Raw genomic sequence first — 15,656 nt, 5'->3', positions numbered from 1 at the left:
TCAGCTCTGACTCCAGGACACATGCTGAACTCCCTGCTCTGTGTGCTGTCCTTCACCGAATAAGATATTCCAAGTGCATATTCTAGATGCCTCTGCCTACTAGGGTCAGCTTGAATCTCCTTACATGAGAGCTTTAACACATGTTGTCATTTCTGCACTCTGTGTGTATGTGTGCTTACTCATGGTCACTGACTTGTTTTCCCACAGACAAGATCTAAGTGTATCTCCATTTTCCTGGGAAATTAAAAATTAAACCTTTCACCAAGAGGTAATGATACCAGGCGTAATACTTCCTAAAAGATAACTATACTTTGCCTGAAAGCCATTAGATAGGGAAAAAAGCAACCCTGGATTATACTGACAAATAACCAAAGACAGCTAATTAGAAGTCTTTTTTAGTGGTTAAAATCTCAGTTAAGCAAAGAGCAGAACATACCATAAAATAGAAAGCAGGAAGTTCTTGCAGTTGCTAGAGGATGTTGTACTCTGTTGACAGGCTGGTGGGTTCACTTCACAGCTAATGGGTTTTATAATGGCAGCAGCAAAACACTGGAACAGGATGCCCATCCCTGGAAACATTCAAGGCCAGGCTGGATGGGGCTCTGTGCAACCTGCTTTAATTCAAATGTCCCTGCTTATTGCAGGTAGGCTGGATCAGACAAACTTTAAAGGTCACTTTCAACCCAAACTACTTTATGATTCCATGAAAATGCTCTAAAGTAATATAGTTTGATCAAACTGCAAAATGACCCCCACCCAAAAAAGGACTCCATCCAAAAACTCTGTCTATGATGTGTACAATGAGGTGCATTTGTTCAACCATTTCTCCCAAGGTGTCACTGTAGATGAGGCAGAATTGCCTGCTAATAAGCAGGTAAATCCTCTTTTTTTTTTTTTTTTTTTGGAGTTTCTGATCCACTTCCTTATCCTCTAAGATACAGAGACAGCCCTGTGAAACTGTGACTATTGCTGCAGACTCCCTCACAAACAGGGGCATTGTGTTCTCTCTGCAGAATTTTCCTTTTTCTTCTCCACCAACAGGTGGAGTGGAGACGTCTCACCACTGCCGTTATCTGCAGGAACATTTCAATAAAAATAGTGCACTTGTTTGTCTCCCCAAAAATTATTCCAAATCTTGATGTATTTTCCCCAGCCTTTTTTACCAACTCACTTTTGCCGCTTGTGTGCCTGTTTTCTTCCACTCTCAGAATGCAAATATACCAGGTGGGGCCAATTGCCAAGGTCTTTTTTGCTCTCCTTTTGAATATTCACTGTCTGTAAAACAAACCTCAAGGCTCTTTTACTAAATAAATACAGAAAACCAATAAAAATTGCTTACTCATTAAGATATTTATTCCTATATTTTCCCATATTCCCAAACCTATGCTTTGTTCCTAAATTACTGAAAGAGTCTTTTCAAATTGCTAACAGAGCCAAAGAGCATGTGTAGATGTTGCACAACACACACATAGGAATTAATGTTTAACAATACAGTGCCACTGCTGAGAAGGTGTCTGTAAACAGTGCTTGTTTGTATGAGAACCCTTGGCATATCTGCCAGTGAAGAGCAGATCTCAAAAACGTTTGCACCTGAGTGACTGACTCACAGTTGTTCAACTTCTTTAATGAAGGAAAAAGCCAGCTTCCTGCAAAATGAGCACATGACCTCAGAAATTATCCCATGGGACCTTTTGTTCACTGCTCCCCTCTTTGGAATTTGTTTTTTAAGAATTAATAATAAGGCTGCTGCATTTGAGTTGTATTTTGTCTTGTGCAATTGCCTTTAAACAAGCATAGATGTTCAGCTGTGGCATTGAGGTTGCACTTCAGGAAAAGTAGAATTGGGTGTACACATGCAAGCACATACTGTGGCTACATTTGCTGTGTTCAGCTTGGGCTCCCTGACATAGGATTAACGACTCCAAAGCACTGATGCAAAAGTCTCATTATAGTATTCAAAGACAAATAGGGATATAAGGGTTTTGTTATCTTAATGGAACAAACAATTAAAAATATATATGGGAAAAGAGCCTTTTCTTTTCCTCCATGGCTACAATAAACAGCGTTTTGCTTGCCTATATTTACTTGGACAAGTCGCTAGCGTATAAGGGCTGATGGGCTGTGACCTCTAGAAGTTAATATGTTACACAGCAATAATATAAAAGAGTGTTAAAGTAGCAAGTGCTGGAATTAGTGCCTGCTCCAGGAATTTCAAGTCCATGTATCTTGACTATTGCCCTGTTTCACAGTACTTGAGGTATGTCAGTGTACTGTATTGTCATCGCAGCTTGAAACATCACTTCACAACCCCCCCACCCCACCCCAAATCAGGAAACTTGGCTTAGCAAACGCTTTCCCTGTCATTCATGGAGTGTTTCCCAGTCGTAGTCAGGATGGCTGTAACTTGGACAGAGGCATGGCAGGCTGAAAGTGTATTTGGTAGCAGCAGGGTTTTCTCTCTGGGCAAGCTGCTTGCCCCACTCCATGCCACACAGAGACAAATAAAGCTGCTCTGTGTGTGAAGGGGTGGGAAGAGGGGGAAAAAGAGGGAATAGCTTTGCCAGAGACAGACAGGCAGGCGAGATTCCTCCTTTTATAATCTGTGCCAATTTAGATTAGCTTGAAGTGACTGTGAAACTGTAGTCTAAATTAAGTTTCATCCCAAGTACCCAGCTTTATTCATAATTGCTCAGAGACAAGGAGTCTGTTGAGTCTGGGGTGGTATTTAGTTATTTTAATACACTGTCCTTTTTTCTTGCTAGAATCTCTTTTTTTGCTTCATTTTCAAACTAATGAGATAGACTACACTGCCTTAGTATATCCTCAGACTTCACATCCTCCATCCTACATACCAGTGGTAGCAGGAATCCCTAAAAAGAAAAGTTTAGTCATTTCATTGAAACACTGCTGCTGTTGTTCCAAAGTAACTCTCCTGCCAGGACGTGACTGGCAGCAACAAGGCCTGGGTTCCAGCTGAAGGGAGTTGCTCCAAATGTGGTGACTTGAGGCCACACCTGGACAACTGGAAAAATTATACTGAACTCTAGTATTTCAAAAGCAGAGGCATACGTAAGAAGTAAACATGAATCAAACAGTTCAAAAAGATTGTTTGGGTTTTTTTTTTTTTTGGTAAGAGAGAACAAAAATCTGACCAGATCGATAAACAGTGATAGTAACTGACTGTTACAGTTATTCTTTAGCTATAACAGTTCACAGTCTTTTTTCTCTAAAGAAGTAATTTCCAGGGTAGAATTTTTCCTATCATGTAAGTGAAAGTAAGTGAAAGCTATGATTTGTTGGGCGACAAACTGCCATGTGAAGCAATGCTCTGGTAGCTGCTTGGCTCTCTGATGGTTGTGCCTCTGGCTGATCCATTTTATTCACGGGCCTCAGCAACTCTGCCAAGAGCCCTTTGCTCTTGGCTGGCTGCTCCCAACCTGGCACAGCCACCTTTGTGACTCCTGTGGCTGCTGGACTTCGGTGCTTTAATGCTCAAAGCTACCCACAGACAGCTGGCTGAACTGAACTGAATGAGGAGCTGGACATGGATCTTCAAGGAGGCAGGGAAATGGTTTTTTTTTTCCTCCCCTATATGCATATATAGTCTACAGCATGAAATCTTGTGAACCTCCTGCCCAAGCTGTCTGAGCATGACCATTAAACTTCCACTCAAAGCAAAATATTAGCTCTGGCCTTAGGCTGGGACAGCCATTTGCTCAGATAAATTTCACAAAGCTTCATATAAATTTGAAGACTATAAATATCATTGTTACATCTGCAAACATTTCCCTGTTTTTTAAACTCCATTTCTCAGCAATATCTCTCAAGAGTAGTCACACAATGTACAAAATAGATGTTTAGGGCTCATCTGTACAGGTGTTCTATTTACTTCCCTCTCACCCCTCCGGAGGGAAAAAGAATCTCCTCTGATGGGGTCCAGAGGTGTCTAGGGGGAAGGTTGTTCTTAAATTTTTGGGGCAAGCCATCAAGTTTTAGTATTCAAAGGGGCAGAGTTAAAGATCATTCTGCTGCCGAAGTGTCTTTCCTTTATTTTTTTTTTCTTTTTTAAACATAGAATACCTGGGAATACAAGAGACAAAAATACAGGTCTTTCACAAGTGGCTGAAATCATTGTCCCACTGACCGTGGGTTCAACCTGACCTCTTCAGCTGTTCAGAGCAGCCATGAGCTCAGAAACTCAAAATCTTTTGTTTTATTTTTGTACCTCTCTCTCATCAAAACTGGAAGCTCTGATAACAAATCTACCCAGGGTGTCCTTTCAGCTTCCTGCTGCAGCTTTGCTTTTATGATGATGTTAGCAGGATATTTCATCATCCACCTCCTAAGAGCACCCCCTTCATGCCCACACATTTCATTCCCATTTTAAGAAAAAAGTAAAAGCTGTTAGGCTTTGCTTAGAGCATAGAGGGATTACAAAAGCAGATATCATGATTAAAATAAAGCCATACTGTTCTCTTTTCCAGATGGTAGTAACACCCTATTTCACCATCTTAGGAAAGGAGTTGACCCCTCCTCCAAGAGATGCCTATTGGGACTATTAGCCTCAAGTCCCCAGGGAGCAGTGACAGAGGCCTCCCAGTGGAGAGGTGCTGGATACAAACATTTAAAAGCCTAATTTTGCAATAAGACCTTGGGGAATACTTGTTGGTTTGTTTTGGGTTTGTTTTCCTGCTGATTGCTCTCTCCCCTTTCTTAATCATTTGTCTTTTCTAAGTTATAATCCAATAACTGAAATGTTATAAAGACTCCCATTGGTCATTTTTTTGTAACAGATTGTCACAAGACTGTTGAAGAAATCATGCTCATTAAAATTTCCTTCCCCAAGCTTTCCACAGCATGTTTTCTGATCATACTGTTGGACCACTGTGGAACCACCAATTTTATTTTGAGCTTCTACAGTAAAAATTAAACTAGGAATGAGTTCCTATCTGTTTTGTGGGCTTAGCTGCTGGATTGTTTCCCTTCAAAAAACATTCCATGTAGGGTTCTGAATCCTAGAGTTTCATTCTCAGTTGACCTCAAATATCCTTAGCTTGCCAGTGATGAATCCTATACTCTCACTTGAGTCCACTAAATCAGATACTTGAATCCTCACTTGGGCACTCAAGAATCAAAGAGCAGTTTGGGTTGGGAAGGGGCTTTAAACATCATCTATAGTCCAATCCCCACAGCATTGGCAAGGACATCTTTAACTAAGATGTTACTCTTCCCCCCATCCAATCTAACCTAGAACATTCCCAATTTGAGGCATTCACTAATTCTGTGGGCAGCCTGTTCAGCCTCTCACCACTCTCATTGTAAAGAACTTCTTCCTTACGTCTGATCTAAATCTACACACCTGTAGTTAAAACTGTTACCCCTTTCTTTTATCACTACATGGCCTGGTAAAAAGTCTGTCCACATCTTTCTTATATGCCCCCTTTAAGTATTGAAAGACTGCAGGAACTTTCCCTTCTCCAGGCTGAACAACACAAAACAGCCTTTCTTCATAAGGGAGATGTTGCAGCCGTCTGATGATTTCTTGTGGCTCTCCCCTGGACCCACCCCAACAGTTCTATGGCTTCCTTCTGGTGAGGGCCCTAGAGCTGGATGCCATTCTTTGGGTGGGGTCTAGAAGAAGCTACAGGCATTTGGAGCTTCCAAGTAACTCAGTAGGCAGAAATAAAACCCCAAAACATAAAACCCTACCACAAAGGAAACAAAACTCTGGAATCATACAGTCATATATCTATGGATAAATATATGTGTTTTACAGTCTATGTTACATCTATCTGAAAATTCCAGGTTAAGCCTTTCTTAATGCTCATCCATCAGGATGTTGGATGTTACCCAAACCAGTAGGGTAACAAATGTAATTATCAAGATCTGAATTAGACAACAGTTTGGAAATGCAGTTGTAATGTATAAATGAACCATATTTTGTAATTGTGTAGGGAATCACCTTAAAACTGAAAACATAGTAGCAAAATACTATTGATTTTCAATGTCACTCTTGCCTACACCACTCTTTTCCAAAGGTTTAAAAATGCCACCCCTCAAGCTGCACAAATATTTTCCTATGTTATGACATGGAAATCTCTGTGAAAGGGAAGGTTATACCGGCACAGGGGTGACTGTGCAGGGGAGCTGTACCTGTTGTTTGAAATGTGCTGTGAGCTTGGTAATAGTTCAGCTGTGACTGGGCAACCTGACAGAGGTGGTTTCAGTAGCCCCGAGCCGAGGCTGTGTGGGGGAGGGCACGGAAGCCTCTGTCTCAGGCGTGCCCAAGTGTCTGCAGGTGGGAGCCAATCCTGTTCCCACACTGGAGAAGGACACAAGGGTATCTTCTGTACGTGCAAGGACAAGAACAAGCAGGGGCTGCTCACGCCAAGAACCCTGATAAACCTTTGTGTAAGCAATGATTTAGGCTGCAGAGGTTGCTGCAAGTCTCCAGCTGGTTACTCTTGTGTGCACACACAGTCCGACTCAAGCAGATACTTCCTTCAAGTTCAAGAAGTGTTTGGACAATGCTCTCAGACATGTGATGTGATTCTGCACATCCAGAGCCAGGAGTTTGATTTGATGGTCATTGTGGGTCCCTTCAATTCAGCATATTCTGTGATTCTCTGAGCCACTGGTGTGATTTGGTACATCAAATACAAAGCATACATGAACAATTAAAATGTCACTCTGACTTTTAGTTTCCCCATGTAAGCTGTACACAGGTTTCAAAATACATTATCAGTGAAAGTTTGTAAATATTTCCATGTGCATTTTGGTTCAGTACTAATCCAGAAAGTTATTGTGGCTTTTAAAACACAGGCCAATGCTGTGAAAGCACCCCCATAGTTATCACAGGTGTTAGTCTAATGCATTTTAAGAGGATTTAAACCTTCATTTGTCCCCTTGTAATAAAAGAAAAAAATTGCATGTAAATCTGTTAGTTCCTTTAATATTGCATCAGATTATGAACCAGTATAAAACCAATCTATTGCTTCAAATCTTTATGGACATGAGCCTATTTACTGAAGAGTTTGTGGTCTTTATCCTAGACCCTTCATGGCAACTAAGGCCTTTCTGTCATAGAGAAAAGATGGGTCCCTGTGGGATTGTTGTTTTCCTCCCTTGCCATCCACCTCTGCTGAGAGAGTAGAAAGTGGAGAAAAGGTGGGGCTCTGGCTCGCCGCCCACTCTGCTGGAAAGGTAAACTGTGCCAACAGGCTGGGCAGCAAGCAAGTGCTGATCCAGACACCAGCTGCTGCCAGCAGATCTCTTGCCATGTGGGCAGAGGAGGAACCAAGCACAGATCTTGTCATCTCAGTTTGTTTTCTGGGCAGTCCCTGAAGCAACAGAGTAGTGCACCACCCTGAATAGCAAATTTACAGGAAGTCTTGAAATTTTTCAAGTTTGCAACCGTGAATTCATTTTAATTATGTAATAATTTATACTGCACCCCTAGACTGAGACTGCAGCATAAGAAGAGCAGCCAAGCCAAGAGAAGATAGAGAAATAAAAGGGTTCCAAAGATTCATCAACCACACCATGTCAAGAACAAGGTCTTTAAAGGGTGTTTAAAGAACATGGCAGACTTTTTACCTTCATGTTGTCTTTTAGGGGACAGTAAACAGCGGACTTTTGGGAAGATTCACAGAGCACCAGTACAACTGGCCAGAGGTAGAATTACAACATGATTAACTTCCCATTCAAAAGAAAGAGGGAAACAAATGAGAGAAAAAAAAGTTCTGGAGAACAAGACAGTCATTACTTGCCTGTGTTTGCAAGTGATATGAAAGATTTGGTAAATGCAGTTCGAATCAGTAGAAAACCTCTCAATATCAGTTGGCTTTCGACCATTACAGTGATGTTCACATAATCCATACTTCCTCCACCCCTCTTTGACTCTCCAATCCCTTCTTGATAATTCAAGGGCAGTTTTTCTGGTTTCTAATTCTGCGTATTGCTCACAGGAGCAGGGTGAGGAAGGTGACCACAACCCTTCATAAAAAGAGAGGCTCTACCCTGGCTTGTCACTGTGTAACCACACCTGTTCAGTGACACTGTGGTGAAACAACTGTGTACTTCATCTTAGACCAAGATCTCCTGGATTTGTACCACCAGACATTTTTGGAAGACAGCCTTTTATACTCTTTAGCCATACCTGGCTAACCCCAATCTTCTGGATAAAGACATAAGCAGTAGAATTGGTCTCAAGGTATGTTAGCAAAAAGAAAAGTATTATTGTTTTGTCACATATTGGTATTAAGGTGTAAAGTTTATTTAATCTACAATGGGATAAATAAGAAGCCTTTGCTGGCCTCAGAGGGTCAGGTGATGGAAAAGTCACCTTTTGCACCACTGATCATATCATGACATGATGGCGACTAGAAAAATTGTATTGTACATGATGTCAATCTAAATAAGCCCACAGTGAAATCCTCAAGGTAAGGAGGTAAGTTATTTTCTTCATTTACCCCCTCATGCTTGTAACCTAAGTCTGAATAAGGCTTTATGTACGTCAGAGTTCACCTGCCTTCTCCAGATGCTTTCCTAACAATAGCATTTGTTAAGGCGCATCATTCTTTCAGGGTTATGCATCTCATATTAATACAATTTAGTGATTTCAGCAGGTTCATGAGGTCTGTATTTGGGGTAGGAATGAGTAAAAGGTAGGCCTTTGGGAGTGCATGCAGTAATTTAACAAGATGCAGCTATTCAAGTTCTGTTCAATTTATGGAGAATTGTGGAGATTATATGATACGTCAAAGATCTTTTTTTCATAAAGAATTAAGGAATATGGTGATATAATATTAGTGATCTTTCTGTTTGTATCTTTGTGCGCTTTGAATTGTTGAACTAAGGCAATCACAAATTAGGTAACTCAGTAGAAACAGCAGTAGCACCAAGGCTGCCACTTTTGTAACTTTGCTTAAGTACGTTTGTATTTGTCTTTTTCTGTAGTATATTAGTTGTGACTTAAACACAGAACCAAAACCTGTTTTCATTTATGTTGCTATCAATCAGGATTAACTGAAAGGTGCATCAGAGGATGCAAGTGCAACACGAGAATTATGTATATAACTATGAAATTCTATAACATCTATGTTGTAATTTATCCATTCGGAAACTTGAAAATGACACCTTGAGATACCACTACCTCCTAAATATGGAAAATTTCTAAATTTCAGTGAATTATTTCCCTGCAAAAAAATATTTAAATGTAATAGAAGTTTAACCCAGTCTGTGAGCTAAAAGATAGTTGCAGACAGTGTCAATAAAGCTTCTCCCATACAGTATTAGATATTTATATAGAGGACTGTGAGGGTATATAATTCTTCTGATTATAGCATGACTATATTTTTTTATATCAAATGGTAATGGCCTTCTTGAACTAGAAACCCTGATACTGATTATTCACTAAAGATATGGTTCGTGAGAGTTGTCTTCTAAGGGCATTTGGGACCAACTTACTCCAAGAATGACTCCAGGAATTAGTAGCTGAAGTCCCAGCTGACAGTCAGGGTTCCAAAGGCAGCCATTGCTCCTTACTGCCATCACTCCCAGCTCCAACCGTGCTGCTGGCTGGAGAGCTGGGTGTGATGTGTGGGAGGGGTGCAGGCTGCTTGCAGTGGAGAACACGTGATGTTGTGTATGCAGTGTGCTAAACAGGAAACACTTGGAATGTGCCACATCCACAGCTTATAGAGAGGAGTTTTCTGTTTTCTTGTGTCACTAGACCATGCACAGAGTGTCTCTTCTTTAGTCTTATTCTCAATCCTGCCTGACTCTACAAAAGCTTGGCCTGTCTGTACCCCACTAACTGGAAAAGCATCAGTCAAGTGATGTGCTACAACTTCACACTACTTCCAAATGAACTGTTTTGGATCTGTGGAAAATTATTTACACAGGAGGCTCATAAAGTCTCCCTTTCTGATAGTTTTGCTGGGCTGGGTGGTCCAAGACATTTACTTTGGTTTCACAAAATTCTGAATGAGAGGGTAATTCTAAGAGTACAAATTACTTGCATTACAGGAAGAGGTAAAGATGAAGTAAATTTCAGTGGCACGAGCATCTGTGAGGCAGTGAGTCGCATCTCTGAAATGCTATTTTCACAACTTCAGACTCTCTTTGGCATGGCAAACAAAGAGCAAAAAACCTCCCAGAGAGGAATGGCTGTAGGTGGGTCACTCTGACCAGCAGGCCAAGCAGGATTACCTAGCTCAGTACAGTGAAGATAATTTTACATAAATTATCTAGTGTTTTGATTCATGTTTGTTTTATTAGGCAGCCAAGATTTCCCAAAGGCTTTTTTCAGTCATACAGTATGACATAGTGTTGAAAATTGATTTTGGATTTTCTCTGGATAGTACTATTGCCTTCTCTGACACTGTTTGGAGAAGTATGTTCTCACTGAACAGATGAATATGGGTCATGCAGCTATTAATTTTAGGAAGCATCTTACATTATCATGTTGCCTAGGAAGGTTTTTACCCCAGCTGGGCCCAAGAACATGAGTTTTGGCCCACTGGGTCTGTCCCAGTAAATATACATTCAATAATGCCAGTTCATTTGTAGACCAGTCCTTCGGTTTCAAATCTTGAAAAAAAGTTCACATAAGAGGAATAGTAGAAAAGAGAGGAAATTGAAGGCAATTTGCCCAAAACATATAGAACACAATGGTGTGGAAACCAAGTGTTGGGGGGAAAAAAAGAATACATGGAAGAATAAGCATGAAATCAATACCAGATATTGAAAACAAAATCCCCAAAGTTCCATGGTTTTTACACTCAAGACTGTGTCAGTGTATTATAGAGATCAGCTTCAATCCAGGTTATGTGGTTGTCTGGCATGTCCACTTTTAGCCACATCTAAAATAACCCAGTTTTTATGTCCTGATGGCTGGTTAATGTCCTTTAATGCATTGTTCACAGAAATTTCACTTGCACTATTCATGGGTTTAAACCATTTCCCCATCTTTTTTAATGTACATCACGTTCCTGCCCTCCATATGTGTTCTGAAATACTCTCTTAGGCAAAAGGACCCTCCCTTTCCAGAGTAATTTTACACGGCATGATGGTGCTCAATCTGCCCTGCGGCTCCTGATTGTTGGTGCTGGGCCAGGACTGCATCACACACCCTCTCGTCTCCAGTGCTGCTTCATCCCTCTCTCCACCACTTTCCAGATCACACCACAGTTTTAGGTGACGAGTGAATGGTCAAGCAGGGGTTTCTTCAGCAGCCTTTTCCATGCAGGAGGTGGGCAAGAGCCTCTAGTTTTCTTCACCACACTCACAATATCTTTTTCTAGGTCCTAATGCCAAAAACCCACTAAACTCTTCACTGACTTCAGTAAGTTTTGGGAGATAAGAGGGAAAAATCTCTGAAGGGATCTGTCTTTCAAAACAGAATGGGTTGAGAGACAGCAAGACAAAGGACAAGCTTTAGTATTTCTACATACACAGAAGACAATTACCCAATAATTCAAAAACAGCATAAACCCCAGCAAAAGTTACAAAAACCCTTATCTATATCCATGTGCTCTTTCAGATGGCTTGCCATGTTTTCATATGATTAGTATCTTTGTGATCCTCAATTGACATCATAGGCATTTTACACATAAGTTTCTAAAAGATGAAGAAAACCAAAATCCCTGTTCCCAAAACCCAAGCCTGTCCAGGGCAGGAACTGTCTTTGCTCTCTTGCAGATGCCATGTAAGTGCAGTTTGGCACTGAGTCTCAAAGAAGGCTTCTTAGCACCACACAAGGCAGGTAAGAAGAGCAAAAGATGAAGCAGAAACTTGTTGGCAATTTGCTATGTGACTCAGGGCAGATCCAAGCACCCTTGTTTCTTGTTCCCCCTTGAGTGCCCCACTTATCAAGCCATGGTGCCTTTCTGAAGCAAATTCAGCCTCTTCAGTGGTATTTGATAACGTGTTAGGCTGTGATGGACCAATGACACAATATTTGTTCCGAACTAGTAAACTTTTTTATTTGTTATTTTGACTGGTTCCTCTAAAATGCATATAATTTGCTCTCTGCTATTTTAGGTTCCTAAGAAAAACAACAGGACATGTAGGACCAAGCCCCAAAACAAATTTCTGAAGAATGGGTGCTCTGGGACTTAAGGAAAAGGCCTAGCAAGCTCTGAAAATCTAAATTCCTGTCTCTTTTTTCGTTTTCACTATGGATAGCAAAATAGAAGAGTTTTGTGAGCTTGAGGCTACACAACTCCAATTGCTATAATTACATAGCCAGGGATTTTACAATTGTACAGTAAGTCAACTCTCTTACAGGGACTAATGCTTAAATTGCAACTTCTAGATTGTTTAAAATGGGAAAAAGACTTATGTGGTTAAAAAAGTTTGCTATTAACTGAACCTAACCACAATAACTAACTTCTACTCACAATTTCTTCCTGCTATAACTTTGGGGTTGTTATTTTTTACTTTCATTTTTAGGCTCAGATCTGGTTTCCAATTCTAGGATGCTCCTTAAACAGCTAAATCATAAAAAGAGATTATGTGTTGGACTACAGAAAAGGCTTGGTTAACTGGTGCATACTAGATAATGCTGATATAATTTTAAGCTCTTTTTGCTCTATAAACAAATACTTTGGTATTAGACTTGTCTTACTAGATTCCTTACGTGTTCAGTTACGTTTACACTACAAACTCAAATTCCTGAAATATTGCAAGCCAGTTTTAGTAGAAGAAAAATGTAGCCTTAAAGGGTTGATTCAGTAATACTACTAGCAGTGAAGCTGAAGAAAAATAAGAATAAGATTTTGAAAACTCTACAAAGGCATAAATGTGAAATTGCACTGGTGCATAATTGATTTTTATGTTTTATTTGTAAAGGCCTGTACTATTTTACAACAAGGATTTTGTCATCCAAGTGAATTGATTTGCTTAGGAAATATAATGAAGAGGCCTAGTGAAACAGATATGAAGCTCTACAAACAGGAAAGGGTTAAAGAAACTGAGAGAGCTGAACATGCCAATCTCACAATTTTACGACATTGGCAAATATTCATATAGCCCCTCTCCAAACTAATGCCCTTTGCCTAAACAAAGGAGCACAGCACCCCAATTATGGGGATTACAATGCACACTACAAATAGCCCCTTTGCCCTTTTTAAGAGGGACACAGTGCCAAGCAGCCTAGAGAAAAACAGATTCCCATGTTGCATCACACAGTGTACTCCTCACATTTCACTCAGCTTTTCCATCAGATACATGTGACTAAAGAATGGGGGACATGGGCACTTGGCCCCATGGGTGCTCTGGAGATGCAAGATCATGAGTTTGGTAATTAATAGGCTTTCACTCCTTTGATATGCTGTACAAAAAGAAGGGAAGATAAAAAGCAAATACTAGTTTAATATTTTGTACTTTACACTCCTGCTCAGGTATGAAATGTTAGAAGTTACAGCTGAGGCAAGGGAAGTTCTTTTGGTGTAGTTTGGTAATGATGCACTTGGGGAAACATTTGGGTGCTTCTGCAGAGGTTTTTGTGGCTGTGAGCTTTAGCAACTGTTCTAGAATAGGGAAGAGTTCATTAAGATTTAGGAGTAATAACGGGAGATGAAAAATGACTGAACAGATGATGAACAGAGCTGTGAAATCAAGTTCCTGTGAGTTAATAGATGACCATTCATTCCTGGAGCTATGGAAACTGACAGCATGCAGTGGCTGAACCAATCCACATGCAAAATAAAGTATGGAGCCTAGCCTATTTATTTTCATAAAGGTGCAAATTAAGATCATGCATGTGGCTCATTACTGTGGCATGTGGCTCAGATGACCGGGGTAATTACTAAACTGTGGTGACTCAGTCAACTTCTACCCATGATAACAGGGAAATTAGAGATCAATGTTTTGCTTCTGCAAATTTGTGGTTTTGTTCCTCTACACACAACTAGGACAGGCAGCTGCCTCCCATAGGCACCTGCACATGTGGGCTTGGAGAGAAGGGAATGGAAGGCATCATTCTTAAATGTCTGCAGAGGAGATGGGAATTAAGGGGAGACTTGAGGTTGTCAAAGTGAGAGAAGATAAAGCTAAAGATGACTATAGCACACACAAGAAATGTTGTTATACATTGGGATAAATACATAGAAACTGGTATTTTGATCATAACACAAAAGCCTTGGTAGACAAAGGTGAGCATTTACAGCGATCTTCCAGTCATGTAGTACAGAAAAGATGAACATGTCTTTCACTCCTCTGTTACTTGCAAATTAATCCAATGTCTGAATGTTTCAAAGCATTTTCAATCTGCCTGGGATGGGGTTTTGTTGCATATGGCAATGCCAACAGCCACATGCAGCTTCTGATCCCTATTTGCCAAGTCTTGCTTGCTGAGGAAGCAACTCTCACTTCTGGAGCCAGAGAAGCTGCTTGCATCTACTCTGTGTGATTACTGAGCTGGGCAAGACACTTTCTGATGAGCAGAGTATGCAGTAATATGAGCTCAAAACTGAAGGGATGGAAGGGTATGGGGAAAGGGGTGACCATTAAGCAGAACCTGTGTGACTATCACCAAGGCAGCCAGGTAAAAAGCCAGGTAAGGCAGCAGCTCAGTTCCTCATTCGACTCTCTAACTAACTTCACTCAGCCTGCTTGCTCCTGTCTCCTGGTCCTGGTGTTGGCTGCTGGCCTGACCTGTCTCTGCCAACCTCCCACCGTGGCCGGGAAAGCAAGGTGACATAAATGGAGAGGAGCAGAGAAACTCTTGAAAACCTGGAGAAGCCAGGCTGCCCAACGCCGGGCACGCCGGGCTGAGGGCGCACGCAACAGTGGTGCCAGCCAGACTTCCCCGCCTACAGCCGGGTTTTGCTTTTGCACGCAGGTGTAGCAATCGATTTTCCTGGAAAAAGGCGTGAGGGGGGATATTCCTGAAACAACACACACAGATTTTAGCGCGATGCCCACGTTTCCACGAAGACTGTGCCGTTGTGCGCCCCGCACCGCCTGAGGAGTGGGGCTGCCTTTTCCGTGCTGGGCTCGTTCCGCAGGAGGAAAACCCGAGGAGAAGCCTGCCTTGCCGTGCCACGGCCCTCCAGCCCCTCTCCCTGACCACAGCCGCTGCTAATTTTAAAAGTTGTTTTGTGCCGCCTCCGAGAGAAGAAAAACATGTCCCTGTATGAACAGAGGTGACGAGAAACAGGCCTTAGGTGGCAGAGCCAGGGCTGGTCAGGGTGTGAGGCTGAGGAAAAGCCTCCGCTCCCCGTGGGGCTCAGTCTCGGGCACGCTCGTCTGACAAGCACTGCGTTTGCCAAGTTCGTGGCAAAAGAGACAGAAGAGGGTCCTGGGAGCTGGCGCTGGCGGGGGGTTGGTCGGTTTGTCGCTCCTCTCCCCCGCCTGTTACCCCATCCGCTCCTCTCCCACGCTGTGGCGTGGGCGGCGTGGGCGGCCGCCCTGGCAGTGCCCGCGGGGGCGACCGCCGTGTTTGCGTTTGTGCCGGGCAGTCTCATGGAAACCGGTTCGCAGCGCCCCCGCACTCCCGCGCTGCCCGGGCAGCGGCCGGCCGAGCCTCGCCGCGCCGGGAGCTCCACCGCCTGACTCTCGCCCCGCCGTGCCCGGCTGCGGTCTGGCCGGGCACCCCAGGTGTCAGGGCCCGCGGCGCGGCGTGGCTTCCCTGCCAGCCGGGTAAGGCG

At 42.2% G+C, this 15,656-nt stretch overlaps 1 protein-coding gene across 2 annotated transcripts in view; it reads left to right on the top strand.

Annotated features, from left to right (window-relative positions):
- The window catches only part of COBL (cordon-bleu WH2 repeat protein), a 203,364-nt gene that overhangs the window by 31,387 nt on the left and 156,321 nt on the right, over positions 1-15,656 (top strand). The window contains exon 1 of one of the 2 annotated variants that reach the window (XM_038129015.1): positions 15,512-15,648. The exons of the other annotated variant lie outside the window; for it this stretch is intronic. The gene's annotated coding sequence lies outside the window, so the exon portion shown is untranslated. Of the gene's footprint in view, positions 1-15,511; positions 15,649-15,656 lie in introns of those variants that run through there. 2 annotated transcript variants of the gene reach the window in all.

The sequence above is a fragment of the Motacilla alba genome, chromosome 2 (genome assembly GCF_015832195.1).
Source record: "Motacilla alba alba isolate MOTALB_02 chromosome 2, Motacilla_alba_V1.0_pri, whole genome shotgun sequence".
Lineage (NCBI taxonomy): Eukaryota > Metazoa > Chordata > Aves > Passeriformes > Motacillidae > Motacilla > Motacilla alba.
Note: the sequence above shows the minus strand (reverse complement) of the source record. Positions and strands in the feature narration are given on the sequence as shown.